The 20409-nt window shown below is 47.1% G+C and overlaps 1 protein-coding gene across 2 annotated transcripts in view; it reads right to left on the bottom strand.

Annotated features, from left to right (window-relative positions):
• Positions 1 to 20409, bottom strand: part of ADD3 (adducin 3) — a 1740558-nt gene that overhangs the window by 1090771 nt on the left and 629378 nt on the right. The window lies entirely within an intron of this gene.

Raw genomic sequence — 20409 nt, 5'->3', positions numbered from 1 at the left:
TTTGTTCTCCCTTGTTCCCCTCCCTTGCCTTGTTGCTCTCTGAAACACTTGTGTACAAGCGCGATAGAAATAAAATATCAATATCAATATCAATATCCCTGATGCCTCTGTTGTTATGACCTTTGGAAAAGCATTACTCATGTCAATTTCTTTTTCTTTGTTTGATATATTTACTCATAGAGCCACTACGGGCCACACACCAATACAGGTTCTAATTTTCTTTGGTCCTTTTTTACAGACCCCCGCTGTGTGTCTTCATCCAGCTGTATGTTTGGAGGGATCCCCGCAAATATAACAAAATAAAGTTCCACACAGTATAAATCACTGCAAGTACTGTTGTATACATATTCTGTGATTAGATTGAATAGTTTCAATTTTCATCATTTTCGTATGAGTAATCAACATTGTTATCACACTTCTGTAGACTGTGACTATTTGGGACTAGGCCATTTCTACGTGAACTGATGACGCCCGGAAGAAGGCTTGGGTCTTTAGACTAACTTGGTCCGTTAGAGCCGAAACTTGAGTAGGCGAGTGATGATATAGCTATTATTCTCTTGGATGTAGACACTAAGATACAGGAGCACATCCAGTTGTGTATATCTACCCAACTTTGAATGTGTTTGCATACTGTAAATTAATATGGTGTAGGGCGGACATACAAATACAGCCCGAGGTGTAATCCTACCAGGATAGAAATTAGTATCAGCTGGATTTATTTACAAGTTTCTAATCAGAGGAAGGTAGAGTTCTTCAACAGAGGTAAAGAGCAGGAAATGTAGCAAAAGGTTCAGGGGCACAGAGGGAGTAAGCGCAAAGTATGAGGAGATGCGAAGAGTAACTCAGGGCATCGCCGGCTTGGAGATTGCTAGTGGGAGAGAGAGCCAATAGAGTGTGGGGGCCGAAGAGTCAGGGCAGCAGCGCAGGAACAGGGAGGTGGAGAAGGAAGTCCCACAGAAAGCAAGGGGGAATAGGGAGGCCGAGAGAGTGAGGGAGCAAAATCTCCCACCCAGAATGGGGGCGAAGGAGTGGAGGAAACGGCCAGTAATCCAACAAAGCAAGTCCAAAAACAATCCACAAGGGGCTGGAACTGGACCTAAGAATGATCCACCGAACAACGTTGCCAAGCAACCCCTTCAGGCTAGTCCCAGTTATTTATAGTGCTGTTTAGTCTATTGACAGGCCAGTCCTTTGTTTATGTTTCCATCTAAGGTCTAATCCGGGGTCCAACGTGGAATAGTGTACAACGTGTTTTCCCAGAAACGAACAGGATCTTTTCTCCCTTTTACAGCTTAACTGCTATCTTGGCTGGATTTCCCTCCTCCTCATGGCCCTTTTTTGCCACGCTGTACCTTTCTCTCTTACTCCGCGTTCCCTGAATCCTGACACCGTTTTAATTTCAAATCAGTTTTAATGGACTACAGAAAATAAATAACTTTAAACTAACACACTTGCAAAAAATGTTTTTGGGAAAACCACGAGCAGCATAAATGACAAAAAGTCCATATTTAATAATACGCTTATTTTATCCGAAATATATATATATTTATGATTTTTGATTTGATTTGATTATTTATAACGTGCTCCAAGACAGACTTAACTGCATCCAGGTGCAGCATTAATTATCTACCTATTTAAGGCAACATGACATATGAGACATTATGAGTTAGGCGGTGTGGTGAAAAGTGGCAGAAATTCCATTGCCACCACTTACCCCCGAATTTCCAAGTTTGGGGGAAAGCGGAGTATTCACCTCCAGGAAAAATCTGGAAAGGCATTCTCCACTTTTCCGCTAAAATTCAGCAGATTTACACCAGCGGAATTACCAGACTCCAGAAATGTGGAATGACACTGCCATGCCTGCACGCGTAATCGCATGGGAAGCCCAGGGAAGTGATTGGGCAGTCATTCGTCAGAATTACCGCCAAATTACGGCTAAACTCATCATGGTGCAGATAGTTTCTAAAATGACACCATTTCATGTTTCACAATTATTTCACCAAAGTTAGTTAAAAAGTTTCAAGAAACATGCACATTGCGATACAGATGAAGTATAGGATGCCTGCATAAAAGGAGTCATTGCGTCTTCATCGTGTCATGCCATGTTCATCCATCAGGGGGAATAGATGCAAGCCACGAAACCCTCTCAAAACCCCACATTCATAAAATAGAAGACGTATTAATGGGCCTCATTACACTTTTGCCGGTATCCTGGCTGTAATTCCGCCGGGATGCCGGCAAACTGTATTACTGTTACCGGCACTCTGCCCGACGGTATTATCAATGAATTACGAGTGCCGGCAATGGTAGCAAATCCTCATTCCATAGGACTCCACAGGGGCTTTCGGGTATTGCACCGGTAATACCGCTGCCTGTAACACTGGCTACCTTTTGGCAGTAAGGTTCCTGATTTACCTGCAGCTCTTGGCTGGAGGTAAGTCAGGCACCCCATCGGAAATATGCCGGTATACGGTAATGCCGGCACGTTAATTCTACACCGGCCAACCTGCAATGTGGCCCAATATTGTCTCAAGGTTTTCCCACATGGTCGACAAAGGCAATTTTCTCTTTTCAGAGCCTTCCAGGATCCTTCAATTTTTAATCTCTAAGACATGGACATTTTCAAACTTTGGAACAGTACCAAAGTTCCACATCAAATCCTGAAGCAACAATCTTAACGTAATAGCCCTTCTAGAGCTCGTGAATTCCTCCCCAAACGCGGCACATCACGCCCTAAAATGGAGCCATAGGTAAAGTCAAAATATCCATAACCTGACAATGAAAAGGATGTCATGGACCACGCACAGAATCATTCACTTGACATTTGAGCAAAATTCACATTCACTTGTCCTGATTTAAACTTTCACTCCCAAATGACTTAAAAATCCTGACCTAACAGGCCACTCAAGGAACTATAAAAGAGCTGAAAGCAAAAGAAAACTAAATTCACTCCTAACAAACCTACTCTTGACAAGTGAAAGCGATGAGAAACAAACTACTTGCTCACAAGCTAGTTCGCTAGAAGAAGGACAACACCTCTCAGCCCAGGCTCGCTCTAGATATATAAACAATGACATCACATCATGTATCCGAAATCTACAATGCTAATCCCCGTGAACACTAAATAAACACCAGCATACCCCCAACCCCACCACCACAAGGAGTGTGGAAAAGCCACATTAGAGGTCAAAAAGCTCCATTCGATCCACGGGGTACACGGAACTCAAAACACAGTTTCAGAGTTCTATGCTCACTTAGGTTCCTCCAACTTGGAAATGTTTCCCCAAATTGTAACAATAATGGGGTGTCAGGATCCAAAATGATTACAAGCAATTGTAATGTGCATCGTTTGCCACGTTCATGGCTTCTTGGTGCGGTGGGCGATGTGGTTCGTGTGCTGGTGAACACATGGGCTCCACTCTCAGTAAGATGGGCTTGTTCTGGCTTTCCCCAACGATGCATTCTCTTAAGCATGTGGTCTCAGCATCCTTCCGCAACACCCTAGTGTAATTTGCTGATATGTTAAGTGATAGATTGGGAGGATAGCTCAGGGGCAACATGCTCGCCTTGGAAGCAAGACGACACAGAGCACCACAGGTTCGATCCCCGGGTCCGCGCATAGAAACCTCCGGGCATTAAGCGCGTTATAAATAACCTATCATATCATTGGGGTACTGATTCAAGGTGTGCAGACTGAGGGCAGGTGGCGTTTACAAGGATTTCCTGTGGAAATCATTGCTTTTACGCCAGGATGAAAATATCATGCTGGTGTAAAACCAATTTGTTTTTCAAAGCGGAGGGCAAATGGGAGGCAGAGATGTAACTCCTGTTCCGCCCCTGCCCTCTGCCTTCAAAAACAATGAAAATTCCCCAGAGCATAAAATGGAGTGTTACGGCTGTCTTTAGCCCCTCCTTTTACACCCTGGGGACTCTAAAATGAGCTCCTAAGTGGGAGCTGTTCACATAGTCGGTGGTAATCCTGAACACCTTGTGGAGTTGTCAGGGGGTGTAGCTAGGTCTGCAAAAGATCTGGGGCTACGCTAATGTCGGTACTGTTGGGACTCGGGCGCCTTTTGGTTGTAGCACCTGCACTTTTATCCTGGGCTATAGCCTCTTCAGCCCCCACACTCCCAAGCAATGGATCCGGTTGGTGAGGCTCTCATGAGCTGGCAAGGCCCCCTCTGGTCTAGTGGGAATGGGGTTTCCTATGATTGTATTCCTAACGACTTTCCCAACACTCATGTGTGATGTTATGTTTCTTCAGGAATGTTGAGTTACAGTGTTGATGGTGGACTGGTTGGAACAGGTGTGTAAGGATTCACATATTAGTGTCTGCTGGGAATTCCAAAGATGGCTTGTATCCAGCAACATGCTGGGCCAGGCAAGTGTAAAGAACGGATGCAGGAGATTAAATGTTCTCTAGATGCGAAGCTAAGAAGGGAACAGAGAGGGGAAGGGCTGGGAATCACCTGCCATATCCAGCACCCTTGTTTCCCAGGGTGCTCTCATCCCAAAAAGTGAGCATGGCGGATATGACAAGAAATATCAAGGGGGACAGAACTGGACTAACTGCCAAATGTGTCCAACTATGTCTTCAGGTGACTGAACTGAAGATAGGATTGGGACTGATAAAAGCGTCTGCCCCAACAGAGTGGAGATCAAGCTAATTTGGACCTCAAACACTGGGGATTAAGCGTTGATGGCCTTTCCATGGAGAAACCAGATGCAAATGGTGATACAAGTGGAAAGGCTGAAGAATCAGTTGAGGGCATCAAATATTTGCACCTCTGTGGACCACTAGGCACAGAAGAGGAGAACTCTCTGGATACTTCAGCAGTTAGATTCAGGATACGCAGACTTTTCTCGGGATCTAAGATCCATCAGGAAACATTACTGCTTTAACCTGGTGGCCCCAAGAATGGATGCTAGTAACTCAGAGGGGGGCTAATATCATGCAGAGCTTGAATGAGAGACAGCTTGTCGGCAGTTCTGAGACTGAAAGGGAGGATCCAAAAGCAGAACCAGCGGATTCACTTCTTCCCGAATCCACCAATGGAAATAGGTATCGGCAAAAAGCCATGTTGGGTTTTTAAAAAGGAGTCCATGATGATGGGCCCGAGAGCTGGCCTACTTATTCCAGCTAGGCGGAAGGTCCCACCGAAGGAAAGCATCATGTATTATGGGACGTTTAAGGAACTCATACATTGCTCACCTAATGAAGGGAGAAGAGCCTGTCGGAGGCTATGGCTTTGATTGAGGTACAGCCCTGAGACACCTGGCCCTTCTGGCAGCTGTGATAACTTTGGATGTTTCAACCTGGAAAGCTCTCCCTTGAATGAATTCACAGAGTGTGTATCTCCAATACCACGTGACTGTTGTGGAATTGAATGCCCATGGTGAAAGGGAAGGCCCTATCCTGAAACGAGAGGAACTCCACTACTCAAAGTTCCCTCATCCACCGTCGCACTAACCGCTAATGGATGTGGGACGTGGGGAATCCCCACACATGACACTCATACCCACATTTTGAGCTCCCCTACTGGCACCTCAATCCTGTCCTTCTTTTTCTAAAAAGGATTTATTTAATTTGACGGTTTAGAGTGTGCCAACTTGTGGGTGTACCGCTTCAAAGCAACGTCTCCTAGTCGTTACCCATCCCCACCAAGCTTACATTTCTCCCCCCTCATAAACTAAGATGATCTCAACTAATGAGGGTCACATTAGGCAGTAAAGTCCCCCTCCCCTACATGCTGAGTAGTGGGGAGCACCAAGAAAACTGTCAGGCTGTGTAGCCCAACACTACCCAAATCGAGCCATCAGGCTGGTAGTCAGGTGTTAGTTAAGGCCAGGTAGAGGCACAACGCTGGAATTGGAAGGCACCTTCCTGCCTTGTGTCTCTAGATACATCATGATTGGTTGTGATTATGATTGGTTATTTATAACGTGCTTAATACCCGGAGGTTTCTAAGCGCGGACCCAGGGATCGAACCTGAGTTGCTCCGCGTCGTCTTGCTTCCAAGGAGAGCACGTTGCCCCTGAGCTATCCTCCCGAGACATCCATTCCCCCTGTTCTACCTAAAATGAATAAAGTGAATGGAAAACAAAAGAGAATCCAAAAAGAGCACAATGAATAAGCACCGAACATGCCAATAACACCACCCCACTAATGGACAATCAATCACACAACAGTCAACTAGCAAGACAGCACTCTGATCGCTTAGATCAGGTATGCGTAGGTAGTCTACTTCTTCGCCGTCTGCTTTTTACCATTTTTAGTGCAGGAATAAAAGTACCAGAGTGAAATAAAAACAAAATAAGTAAGTCCGGATAAGCCACGTACACTGTGGTATCGCCAGTGAGCGAAGTGAACGGGTACGGTCGGGAGCGGTGTGCCATATTCACCATTCTACGCAGAGGGTGTGTCCATTCATGTCCCTGTGCAAGTATAAAGTTGCAATAGGAGCCTTAGTTACTAGACTACTGGAATGCCCCGGCTACAACACCTTCTCACATGCTGCACTGTGCTTCCACCTACCCTCTCTCCTGCCGAGACCACAGTTCCACTACTTTTTTCAGTACACGTCTACCGCTGGGCATCGCTGCACCCCAATTCCAACAGGCCAACTTCGTTCCGACAGTGCCACACACATAATGAATAACCCATAAAATCAAAACGTTGCCAAAACGATCTGTGCCCAAAGGTGCAGAGTAAGCAGTTCACCAAATGCCTGACAGCTTCACAGCTCTAATCAACACCTCATTTGCCAATCCTGTTTTAGGTGGTGAGCATTCTCAAGGGAACACGTCCCTTCACCTACCACACTCCATTTACCCACTCACATGCACCCGAAATGCTTTCTAAAAATGAGATGGTCGTCCAGTCCCCAGTCCCCTTCATCATATCATAGGTCAGGTAGGGAGCCCACTACTGGGAGGGCACTCGTGCTCAAAACAGCAGCATCACTGAGGTAGCTGAACCGAGGAGCCCGCTGTTGAGGGCACACAGTGGTATGCAAAACAATGAACTTGTGCCCTTGCGCAAAAACAGCAGCGCAGGGGTGTTCACCTTTAGTGCTTTCAAGTAGGCCATCTATAGTAATATAAGTGCATAAAACATCACCTGGGAATCACATTGGTCTCTACTTCTCTAGGGTGGGAGTCACATTGGTCCTTGCTCCTATAGGGTGGGAGTCACATTGGTCTCTACTCCTCTAGGGTGGGAGTCACATTGGTCTCTACTCCTCTAGGGTGGGAGTCACATTGGTCTCTTCTCCTCTAGGGTGGGAGTCACATTGGTCTCTACTCCTCTAGGGTGGGAGTCGCATTGGTCTCTACTCCTCTAGGGTGGGAGTCACATTGGTCTCTACTCCTCTAGGGTGGGAGTCGCATTGGTCTCTTCTCCTCTAGGGTGGGAGTCACATTGGTCTCTACTCCTCTAGCGTGGGAGTCACATTGGTCTCTAGTCCTCTAGGGTGGGAGTCACATTGGTCTCTTCTCCTCTAGGGTGGGAGTCACATTGGTCTCTACTCCTCTAGGGTGGGAGTCACATTGGTCTCTACTCCTCTAGGGTGGGAGTCACATTGGTCTCTACTCCTCTAGCGTGGGAGTCACATTGGTCTCTTCTCCTCTAGGGTGGGAGTCACATTGGTCTCTACTCCTCTAGCGTGGGAGTCACATTGGTCTCTAGTCCTCTAGGGTGGGAGTCACATTGGTCTCTTCTCCTCTAGGGTGGGAGTCACATTGGTCTCTACTCCTCTAGGGTGGGAGTCACATTGGTCTCTACTCCTCTAGGGTGGGAGTCACATTGGTCTCTACTCCTCTAGGGTGGGAGTCACATTGGTCTCTACTCCTTTAGGGTGGGAGTCACATTGGTCTCTACTCCTCTAGGGTGGGAGTCACATTGGTCGTTGCTCCTCTAGGGTGGGAGTCACATTGGTCTCTACTCCTCCAGGGTGGGAGTCACATTGGTCCTTGCTCCTATAGGATGGGAGTCACATTGGTCTCTTCTCCTCTAGGGTGGGAGTCACATTGGTCTCTACTCCTCTAGAGTGGGAGTCACATTGGTCTCTAGTCCTCTAGGGTGGGAGTCACATTGGTCTCTTCTCCTCTAGGGTGGGATTCACATTGGTCTCTACTCCTCTAGGGCGGGAGTCACATTGGTCTCTATTCCTCTAGGGTGGGAGTTTAGTTTAGTTTAGTTTATTATTTATAGGGCGCGCCATACCCTGGGGCATCAGGGCGCACAGGACAAGAAAATGCTCGGCTTAGTTACAAGTACATAGTAAGTGGTAACAGTGCAAGGTATCATACAATAGTACAGGGTATCATACAATATACAGTATATAGTAGGCATATATATACGCGGCCGGAGCTAGGTCCAGAGTCAGCGCAGTTTTGCAGGTGTGGGTACACTATCAGGAGTATACAATAATATCTACAGTAGTAATATATATACAATATATAGTGTACAATAATATATACAGTAGTAATATACAGGTATCAGGAACATTCTAGTGTAAAAGGGAGTTGATTTAGATAGTCTGGTATAGGGGTGCCAGTGGAGCTTCAGTTAGTATATCAATGGAAACAGTCAGGACAGGGAGGTTAGTTAGTCGTCATTTACTCTCAGCCAATTGATCAAGTTCTGCCTAAATTTCGCAAAGGGCTGGGGTTCTCTGATGCCAAGGGGAAGTGAGTTCCACAGCTGCGCTGCCTTGACTGGGAAGCTCTGTCCTCCTATAGTCGCAAGTTTAAAACGAGGGACTTGTAGGCAGTTAGCATTTGCTGTTCTTGTGGGTCTGGTCGAGGTTCTAGGGTGTAGCCTATCCTTGAGATATGGTGGTGCTTTGTTATTGAGGCACTTGTGGGTGAGGGAGGCAATTTTAAGTTGAATTTTGTCCTGTGTGGATAGCCATTTATGTTCTCTTCTTACCGAGGATATGTGCTCCTTTCTACTAATGTTGAGAGCTGCTCTCAGGGCATTGTTCTGGAGGACCTGGATTTTATGAATAATCTGTTTATTAGCCCCAATGTATAGTCCATTACAATAATCCAATTTGGAGAGTATGAGGGCTCTGGCAAGCGTGATGCAGCTGTCTGTAGAAAGGAATTGTTTGCTCGCTCTGATTAGTTTGCATGTGTATGCGGTAGCTGAGGCTAGGGAGTTAACTTGTTTAGCAAAGTTCAGGGTGACATCTAGGTAGAAGCCTAGGGTCTTCACTTCCTTCGCTACTTTTATGTTGTTCCCATCGATGATGAAATTGGCATAATCCGGGCTGAGTTTGGTTATGTATGTTTGGGTGCCTAGGATAATGAGTTAAGTTTTGTCATCGTTCAGGCATAAGCCGTGTGTGGCCATCCATGCCTGAACGATGCTGTAGATTTTATTCACTAAAGCCAGATCCCTGACGTAGGCACCTGAAAGCGGGAGGAGGATCTGGGTATCGTCTGCGTAATTGGTGTAGGCAATACCCAGATGATCCATTTCGTCAAAAAGTGGCTTTGTGAATACATTATAGAGGGTGGGAGACACACAGGATCCCTGAGGTACCCCACATGTTATGGGGATCGGGTCTGCTGAGGCTGAGGGAGAGAAGACTCTCATAGTTCTGTTACTCAAGAAAGACTTGATCCATATTATGGCCTCTTTGGAGAAGTGGGCTGCAGAATCTAGGTGACTGCATAATACTGTGTGGTCGACTAGATCAAAGGCCGCTGAGAGGTCTAGCAATAGGAGAAGGGCTGCTTGGCCATTGTCTCTACATTGATCTATTTGGGCCTTGAGATCGATTAGGGCTGTCTCAGTCCCATGCTGTGGGCGGAATCCGGATTGTCGTGTTCCAAGTAAAAGGTTGGATTCAAGGAAGTTTTGTATTTGCATGTATGCCACTTTGTCTAAGATTTTTAGAAGAAAGGGCACGGTCGTGATAGGCCTAAAGTTAGTAGGGATGGCCGGGTCAAGGGTTTGCTTCTTTAGGAGTGGCAGTACCCAGGACTCTTTTAGGTTATTCGGTACAGTGCCTGTGGTAAAGGATGAGTTGATGAGTTTGGTTATGAATGGCGATAATTCTCTCGCAGCATCCTTGATTAATTGGGCAGGGCATTGATCACCTTTACAGTTGGATGGTTTTAGTCCCAAGATAACTTTTTCTACCTCAATGGTCGATACCTTAGCGAAGCAGAAACGTAGTTCTTGTTTAGGTTTTGGATGTGGAACTGTAGTCTGTGGGATGTGAGGTGTAAGAGAAGCTTTTTTGAGGGCAATTTTAGTTTGTAGATTGGCTACTTTGTTGGTGAGGGCCGACTGTATGCTGGAGCACCAATTTTTATCCTTGGTATAGTTTTCTTGGGGGGCAATAGGAGTTTCCAGTTCTTTAAGGATGTTGAACAGTTCTCTGACACTAGATTTGGATTGTGATATTCTGGTATTGTACGTTTCCTTTTTGGCTAGTGTAGGGGAGGACTGGTCCAAAACGACCCCCCTCGCCTGCACTCTCTCCCCAGGTGAGGACTGTGGCTCTCTTGGGCGTCTCCTCGTGCCACCCGGGCCCAGGTGGTGGAGAGCACGCCCACTGGAGACATTGCCCGCACGTATTAATTGCCCGCACATATCGAATGCCCACATCTATTGATCACAACACAAATTTAGTTAGGCCCAAAAACCATTCTCTGCCCAGTAAAGATGGTGTGAGCTCAGCGCACTGTAGCGCGGCCCCCACCTTTGGAGAACATCCCTGCTGCCGCAGCACCCTGGTAGATCCGCTGCGAGCACGTTCCCACGAACAAGACGGACATGAGCTAGCGTAATAGCCTAACATTGTAACAGTTCACCTCCCGCAGTGTATCTTCGTTCCCAGCATGACCCGGCCAGCAGGCCTAGACAAATGAAAAGAACAGTAAAATGGTCGATTATATGCCAGACAATCTTTGTATATTAATGCTGAGACTACTTGCAAAGGATGCTTTTCTCTTTCATAAAACCCCTTATATTACAAAAAGCCTGTAGGACGTATGATTACAAGAGATCATGCCCCCACGATATAAGCGATGGTGAGCATATACCATTGCAGTTGGATGCTAATAATGAAGGAACGCACTAAGAATTTATCTGTTACACGTATTGCTGAGATACTTACACCCCATGGGCTCGCGCCATAACTAAAGCTAATGCTGCTAGAGTACACGAGAAAGTGGATGCAACTATACTATGAACTTATTAAAGAATGCGCAAGAGTACACGTATCATGTGTGAATGTCTGAGCCCCTCATATGCAACCACCGTCACGGACGGTGGCGGGTCGTTCTCTATGTACTCCACTGATCTAACCACTACCTCATTTACCGCGAATGTATATGCATGTAACTGAAACGCTGTAGCTGCTAGAGTGTAATGTACAAATATGATGCTCGATCTGGGTATAATCAAAGCGCACCCAGCAAAGGTTAAAAGCATGTTTTGACGTGATGTTAAATAAGTATTATAGAAAGTGTTCAAATATTTGCGATGTCTTTTACTTGTATTCAGCAACGCACGAGGGAGATACCTTTGTGAAATACTTGCAAGGCCGTTCCCCCTCCCACCCTGTGAAGGCTGCCAAAGGCATGAGAGCAGAGACCGCGCCGCGCTGCTTTACCTCCCCCAAACCAGACTGGAGCCGCTTCAAAGATTTGTAACCCCCTCTGTAGCACCCAAGGCCACCACCCGCCACCTGCATTATTTACAGCACAGCAGTAAACCTCTGCCTGAACGCACGCGCCCCCTCGTAAACCTTACAACCCACCGGACCATCTCAGACTTATGGCCCTGTGCAATCAGGACACCCAACACTTTGACAACACACAGCGGAACATCCATAACAACTTCTAACAAGGCAGAAAGACATGTACCGCCCGTGCCAGGCCCTGAAGCTTAGCCCCTCGACCTATGACCCCGGTCAACAGGACACTGGTAACCATGCCCTGACGTATTGCCTCCAGTCCCCTCACAAGGTGCATTCCTCCTGTGTTGCATTAACCTGTAGTATAACCTATTGGAAGATTTACTAAAGAAGATAATACTGAAACGAGTGAATGACTGCGGTGTGCATGGCCTAGGGCAAATAAGTCAGGAAAGGACATTCATCTCTGACATTGGCCGCGATGGCACGACAACACCAGCCGGATGAACTCCGCCACCCTGCCAGGCCAAGCCCAACCCACGAGGCTGCCCAGTGACGTCTTCCAGCCAAAGCCAACCACATCACAGCAGCACCTATAGTTAGTCGTCGCCACCCAATCCCCTTGAACTTGTGCCCCCTATAGTATGTAGGTTCTTATGACGTTTTTTGTAAATATATACGCCTGTCTTTGCTATTGTCAGACAGAGCGCTCTCGGAGTTTGCAGAGTTCTTTGCATGCCCTATTCTGATTGATAAACTCCCATTTACGCTCACCCGCACTCTGTCTTGGCCTTATTCCCATTTTGGGAGAGTCCTTCATTGTCTCTCATTGCGGGGAGGATCGTGCTGTTTGGGGACGCATGCCTTCAGTGGTGACCCCGATAGCGTGATTTTTTCTTCCTAAACTCCTTATAACCGTCCCCGTTTGGCACGAGAATCTCCGGTCGAGAAGGGATACGCACGGTGAGCCGGCTCCGGGAGGCTGCCCGCCAACGGCGACCGGCACACTAAGAAGTGCGCACTCAATGAGAAAGGGTACGGGATCCCGATTGGAAAAAAATCCCCTTTGAGTGCCGCTCGCCGGAGCCAGGGGCTGACCGTTGAGTTACCGGTGACACTGCCTGGACGGACCCAGTTTCGGAGACTATCGGTTCAAGACGGGCACGTGAGTACTGAGTGTGAGCGATTGTAAAGGGAGCGGGGAGAGAAGCGTAGGACAGGGAACGAAAAGGGGGTACGAAGATATACTAAAGATCATTCTAAAATTTCCTTTCTTTTTCTTTGCATATGGCCATTAGGATTACGAGGTGAATAAAGAGATAGAAGTGACGGGAACCTAGCTCCGAAAGGGGGTGGAAGGCGGCGCCGCATAGTGCTATATTGACTAGTGCTGGGAATATATGACGAAGTGAAATACAAGATAAAAGTGTTCAGCAAAAGGGGGCACTGAGAATATATTAGTGATCGCTACTACTTCTTTTCTTTTTCTTTAAGGGCAGGGGGAGAATAAAAACGAAATTAGCACAAACTTGGGAGAAAAATAAGAGAACAAGGGTCCTACTAGAGGGGGGAGAGAAGGTTAAAAACCTATAAATATATATGCACATGTGCTGAGCAAGATAGACAGGGACAGCCGGCTAGGGAGGAAAGGGAGGGCAGCGTGACTGGTGTACGCAGTGTTACCAAGAGGTGTGTGCACCTCGTATGTGTTAAGGGATAACTTTGTCATTTAAGAATGTGTAAAACGGCTATGAACGTGTAATTGTTAAATGGTCATGGTAAGTGTGACCGGATAAAAATTCTTTTTGAAGCAACGCTGAGAGAGTGACGTGAGTGGGTACCCTTTGATTTCCGGGTTGATAGTGTCAAAATAAATGATGGATTGCTCTTGTATGTGTCCCCCGAAGACAACAAAGTAGAAATTGTGTACAGACAGTTTTGTATTGAACAATCAAGGGAGGGAGAGCCCAAGCGAGCTTAACACTGGAAGTGGAGTAGAATACAAAAAGTAATATCTATACTATAGTACCATTGGAGGTGTAGAGATACAGAGACACATAAGCACCAGGGGAGCACACAAAGATGGGGCCTGAAACACCATTATCACATATTTGTAAAAGCCTTCCAGGGCACGCGGAGCGGATCAAGAAATACCACGACCAATGGGTAACCGAGCTGAAAGGAGAGGGGCTACCCCAGATATGGCCAGAGGGAGGGTCATTTGACAAAAGCGTTCTAGATATGGTGATGACATGCATTTTCTTGAAGTACCGAGGGAAACAGCTTCAGAATAGGAGGGAAATATTAGATCTTTGGTGGTTATTCGAAGAGGTGCCACCGCCTAAAGCGCCGGCACCAAATCCTGATCTCCCATCTACTACAGACAATCCACTGATATTGCAGAAAGATACCAAAGAATTGCCAGGTGTCACACCACCAGTGGAGGTAATAAGTTTATACCCGATATTAAAGAAACCTGTACCCGCAGAAGGATACAGTGACCCAACGTATGTACCTCCCCCGACAACTACCACACCCCACCGGCCCACTGCACCCCCACCATATGAAAGTACAAGGGAGCGAGGCCAGGCGAGCACACAAAGGGTGGACATAGAGAAACTCACAGATGATCTAGAATCAAGACTGTCGATAGCAAAAGATGAGCTCTCGAGGATAAAAAACATATGCGAACGAACAGCACTAGATACAACCAGAGCTGGACGTACGTCTAGAGCCTCGGATGAAAGCAGAAGGCCCGAAGAGGGGTGGAAAAAGGGCGAGATCTTGTTTAGGATTGAGGAAGAACCAACGCGAATAATAGAAGTAGGAACCCGAGAGGAAGATGGTGGTAACGAAGAAAGGCTTGGGGGATTCAGAGAAGAATTACTATGTGATGTTAGAGAGGAGCTAGATGAAAGCGACAGGTTGAGTATGGCAATAGGAGGGGGAAGCGAGGGGGAGGAAGGTGCATGTTCTATGCGAACCCTAGATGATGAGTGGGCGGGGCGACTGAGGAACAGAGTGGGGAAGATGGCATCACTGGGAACATCAGCAGCCAAAACGGGTCCGGATGCAACAACGAGAGGAAAGCTACAGCTCCCGTTGATACATAGGGGAGGAGGGAGACCTAACTATATCCCATGGGCACAGATGGATAAAGCTAATTTATTAAAGCTATTGCCCCCGTTATCAGGCGGGGCAAGTAAGTGGATATATGCCTTCGAAAAACATACAGCTGGGGTACCCCTAGCTGTAGGAGATGTGAAAAGTCTGCTCGTATCAGCGGTGGGCGACCAGGCTGAAAGAGTATGGGTTAAAGCCGGTTTCCCGGGAGTAACCTTAGACTGTGACCGCCATGATGGGGCCTCCTTTAACACAGTGCGGGCTAGGGTGTGGGACGCCTTACGCGAAACATTTCCAGACACACCTGACTTACAGTCCGTGATGCAGTGTGCAATGAATGACGGGGAGGAGGCTATGGATTACATATTTCGGGTCCAAGAGATGTGGAGAGCGGAAACGGGCACGCCCTGGTATCAATCGACATCTTTATTTTACTTCATTATAAAAAGAGGGCTCCCAAAGGAAGTACAGAAGGCGCTTGACAAGATAGCAGGTATTGAAGCAAAGGGATGGCCAGAAATTCAAAGCATATTAGTACACCATTGTAAAAGAATAAAGGAGAGGGAGAAGGAGGTGGCGCAGAAAAGATTGGCAGACGAGGCGAAGTTAGTACAGTCAAAGTTAGTGAAGGTTGCAGCAGCAGTAGCCGCACTCCCACACAGTAGGGAGGGAGATGAGGAAGAGGAGGGGCTGATAGCAATACAAGGAAGGATGGCAACTAATTGGGCGGGAACAGGACAGCGGCAGTGGGACGAGCAGGAGCAGGGTGGAGGTCTGCAGTGGCAAGAGAGGACCCCTCGAGGGGGACGAGGTGGGTACAGGAGCAGAAGAGGAGGTGGACCACAGGGGTACGGAGGAATGGGAGGAAGTGGATGGCAGGGTCCCCGGGGCCCCCAGGGGAGTTGCTGGAACTGTGGGCGATGGGGACATTACTCCAGGGAGTGCAGAAGTAGACAAAACAACGGGTTCCAGGAGGTGGAACAGTATGGCCATCCCCATCCGGGAAGCCCATATGGCCTTCCGATGGGACAGCAGCAACTGAGAGACCCAAGCCAGGGTAACACGAGCCAGCAACAGGGACCACAATACAGAACACAGAACCACCCACAAAACATGCCTAACAACGACAGCATGCAATATACACCAGGCAACCCTTTCGCGACAGCAGCTAACGGGGCCCCCGCACCAGCACCCTATAACGGCATGTCAGTGGTCTCAGGTAACGTATTTAATGAAGGGGGGGCCATGAGACACCCCGCATAGGACAGCCCACAGAGAACACTTGCGTGTCCAGTTCTATCTACCTCCCACAGTGCAGCAGAGGAACCATTGGTAGGGGCGCAGATAGGAGACAGGCAATTTGTATTCATGGTTGATTCGGGAGCGGAGAAATCATGTGTCAGGGAGGGCCGGTTCCCGTTATCTAACAGGAAGTTAGAGACGCAGGGGTTCTCTGGGGCTGTAATTGAAGTTCCTTACACAGAAGTTTTGGATGTAACTATAGGGGGCAAGACTGTAAAAGCACCCTTACTGTATTATGAACAATCCCCGATAAATTTACTGGGGAGGGACCTTATGAGTAAACTCAACATGACCATATCATTTACGGAAGGAGGAATAGTGTGTTCTACACCCGGGATATGCCCCTTGCGTGCAATGTTGGTAGTACAAGCCTACACAACCACACAGGAAATACGAGGGTTGCCACAAAAGGAAGAGATGTTCATTGCAGGGCTAAAGACTCTGGCCTTTATAGTCCCAGAGCTAAAAAACATGGATTGGAGGATTCCAGCAGAATTCCTCTTCCGCCCCATAGTGTGTCCAAATGCAGCACCAGGATCAGTGGTGTCGTTGGATTTGCACGCTGTGCAGGTATCAACGAAACGGATCGCTGTGATTGGAATGGACAGAGAAGGATGTGAGTGGCGCACCGTACTGTGTACAAACGCCAACCTTGCCCTACGCGAGGTAACAGATGAGGATCTCTTTTCAGACACAGAAGTAGATGGTGAGATAGTAATGGAAATAGCGATGCCCTGTGACATTTTGATCCAAGCCAGAGAGATCCCCGTCCAATTGATGGCAGTGGTAGGAACACCACCGTCGTTTTTTGATGATGACATGAGGCTAGTACCAAACAATTTATGGACGACAGGCCCACATGATGTGGGACTGTTGCATGGAGTACAACCTGTGAGAATAAACCTAAAACAAGGAGCTATCTTACCCCGAGTCAAACAGTATCCATTGTCCCGTGAGGCTGAAGAAGGGATAAAAGAAACGATAAATGCACTACTAGTACAAGGGATAATAGTGCCTTCAAACTCACCATGTAACACATGTATTTATCCAATCAAAAAAGCGAAAGGGGGGTCTTGGAGGATGATACAGGACTTACGCCCCCTCAATGATGTAATACAGAAAGAGTTCCCTCTAGTCCCGAACCCTGCGTCAATACTATGCAGCATCCCAAAAGCAGCATCACATTTTACAGTAGTGGACTTGAAAAACGCATTTTTCTCAATACCCCTGGCTGAAGAGAGTAGATATCTTACAGCGTTCACACTGGGGGGAAAAAGATATGAACATTGCAGACTGCCACAGGGATACTGTGAGAGCCCGAGCATATTCAACCGTATATTGCATGAAGACTTGGGAAACCTATCAGTAGAGAGTACAATTATTCAGTACGTGGATGATTTATTGGTGTGTGCACAAGACGAAGCAACATGTAGAAAAGATTCAACAATGCTCCTGACTTTACTAGCCAACAAGGGTTACAAGGTAGACAGGGAGAAGCTACAGTATTGCCTGACTGAGGTCCTATACCTGGGACAGCTCATATCAAAAGATGGAAAAAGAATAATTCCCGACAGGGTGGAGGCAATAAGGTCAGTAGGAGAGCCCACGACGGTGAAAGATATGCAGAAATTTTTGGGGATGTGCAATTATTGCCGAGCATGGATATTAGATTATGCAGCATACACCAGGCCCCTCCTACAAGCACTCAAAGAAGCACAACAGGAGAATGTAAAAATAAAGTGGTCAGAAGAAATGCGCACATCGTTCAAAACACTGAAAGAACTAATTTCAAGCGCTCCAGTACTAGCAAACCCTGATTATGAACACGAATTTTACCTATTTTCCCATTGCAAGGGAACACTTATGACAGCAGTACTGACACAAAAAACCTCCTTAGGACACAAGCCCCTGGCGTACTATAGTGGTACTTTGGATGCCGTGATGCAGGGTCATTTCGCGTGCGAACAATCGCTCGCAGCAGCCGCATTCGCGATTGAGAAAAGTGCCACAATAGTAATGGGATGCTCTGTAACATTGTTTGTGGAACACTCATTATTTGCAATACCTGAAAGATCAAAAAGCACGCTGACCACACAGCGGGCAACAGCATATGAGATCATATTGTCCAGCGCCAACATCCACATAGTGAGATGTAAAACAGTGAACCCCGCCACGTTTATCACAGAAGCGTGCACATTGGAGGATATGCAAAATCACGACTGCACAACCCACACAGGAGAAGGAGGGGAGGGCACAGTGGTGTGTGAAAACGCTCTCAGCGAGGGGGAAGTGTACTTTGTGGATGGGTCCGCATCAATTGATATGGACACGGGAGAAAAACACGTTGGCATGGCGGTAGTGAGATTAGAGGAAGGTGAGTTTGAAACATTAGTACAGTACCGCCTCCCGTCGCATTACTCCGCACAAGCAGCAGAACTGGTTGCGCTCATAGAAGCACTACACGCAGCAAAGGGCTGTGCAGTTACAATATACACAGACTCAGCTTACATGACGACGACAGTACATGGAGGTCTAGCAAGATGGGGCCGTAGGGGATTCAGAAGGGCAGACGGAACGCCAGTGCAGCATGCAGAATTGTTAAAAGAATTAATAGAGGCCCTACAAAACCCTACTGCTGTAGCAATAGTGAAGTGCCAGGCCCATACATCCAATACAGACGTTGTGTCTTTAGGGAACGCGGCAGCGGACGCTGCCGCCAAAGAGGCTTCCTATTTTCAAAAATACGACACAGGTGAGTTCATGATGAAGAACACAACAACCGAAGAACTGTCAGAAGGGTACAACATGATGTCCTTATCACAAATTCTAGAATTGCAGGAAGGAGCTAGTGCAGAAGAAAAACTAACGTGGACAAAACGGGGATGCAGCCAATCAGGAACAGACCTATTATGGCGGCAAAATAACTCAGGGAAAGTGGTAATGCCACTACAATTACTAGAAGTAGCATTTCAACAGCTACACTTCCCCGCACACAACACTAAACAGCACATCGCAGCAGAAATACAGGAAGAATGGTTTGTGCCGTGTCTCCAGGAGCATGTGTCTCGATTGGCAATGGAATGTACAACATGCCAAATATACAACTCAGGAATGACCCTACGCACACTCCGGGGAACAATTCCCAAACCCCTTGGCCCCTTCAGAGAACTACATATAGATTATGCAGACATGGGGGAAAGGTGTAATGGCGCACGGTACATGATCGTGGTTGTGTGCCCGTTTTCAAGATGGGTGGAAGCAGGACCCTGTGCGCGACCTGATGCCAAAAGCGCCGCCAAGTTCCTAATAAGGGAAGTGTTCCCGCGCTGGGGAATTTGTGACGTGATTCGCTCAGATAACGGCTCTCACTTTGTGAATTAACTCTTCAAGGAAGTTACCACGTTATTGGGTATAAAACATAAATTATGTTCGATTTATCATCCTCAAAGTAATGGCGTAGTGGAAAAGATGAACGGCCTGTTAAAGGGCAGGTTATCAAAACTATGCTTCTCATTAAAGAAAAATTGGATTTACTGTCTACCCCTGGCACTATTTGAGTTGAGAAATCAACCAAGTAAAGACCACCATTTGTCCCCACACGAGATCGTGACTGGGAGACGAATGAACACAGCACACTCTCCACTGCGTGAACACTCAGATGCTCACAGAAGCGCCGCAATATTGGGAGATGAGTTCACAGACTACCTAAGAAAATTAACAAGGGCAGCGCGCGCAATATCGAAGCAACTATCCCCACCCTTCACTAGAGAAGAGGGAAATGTAACGGGATCTGTCACGGAGCCAGAGCAACAGCTACAGCTAATGCCAGGCGACTCAATTTATGTCAGAAGCTTCGTGCGTCGGTGGAATGCACCACGATTCCATGGCCCATACGAAGTAATATTTTGCACGCCCACGGCAGTAAAGGTGAAGGGCTTGAGGTACTGGGTGCACTTAACCGACGTACGAAAAGCATACAGCAATGTACACGAGGAGATAGACGAGGAGGCACAGACAACAGCAAACGATGAAAATGAGTAGGATGTCTAAATATCGGCTTGCGTGAGTGTGTGTGTGTGTGTGTGTGTGTGTCAACACTGGACCTAAATGGAATACTGTCAGCACTGGAATTGAATGAAATAATGCCTGACAAGGATATCAAAAAAAAAAAAAAAAATGTGTGGGATTTCTTTTTTTTTTATCTAGGTGAATGATGTATAACTAGTGAAATAATAATATTATAACTTGTATATACCCTTGTCTGTGAATACCCCTCCCCCGCACCCCCACCCGCTTCCATTCCCCGTCAAATGTATTGGCACAGATG

The sequence above is a fragment of the Ambystoma mexicanum genome, chromosome 8 (assembly GCF_040938575.1).
Source record: "Ambystoma mexicanum isolate Mex_15411 chromosome 8, UKY_AmexF1_1, whole genome shotgun sequence".
NCBI lineage: Eukaryota > Metazoa > Chordata > Amphibia > Caudata > Ambystomatidae > Ambystoma > Ambystoma mexicanum.
The sequence above is the reverse complement of the archived record's forward strand: the minus strand, read 5'-3'. Positions and strand labels throughout refer to the sequence as shown.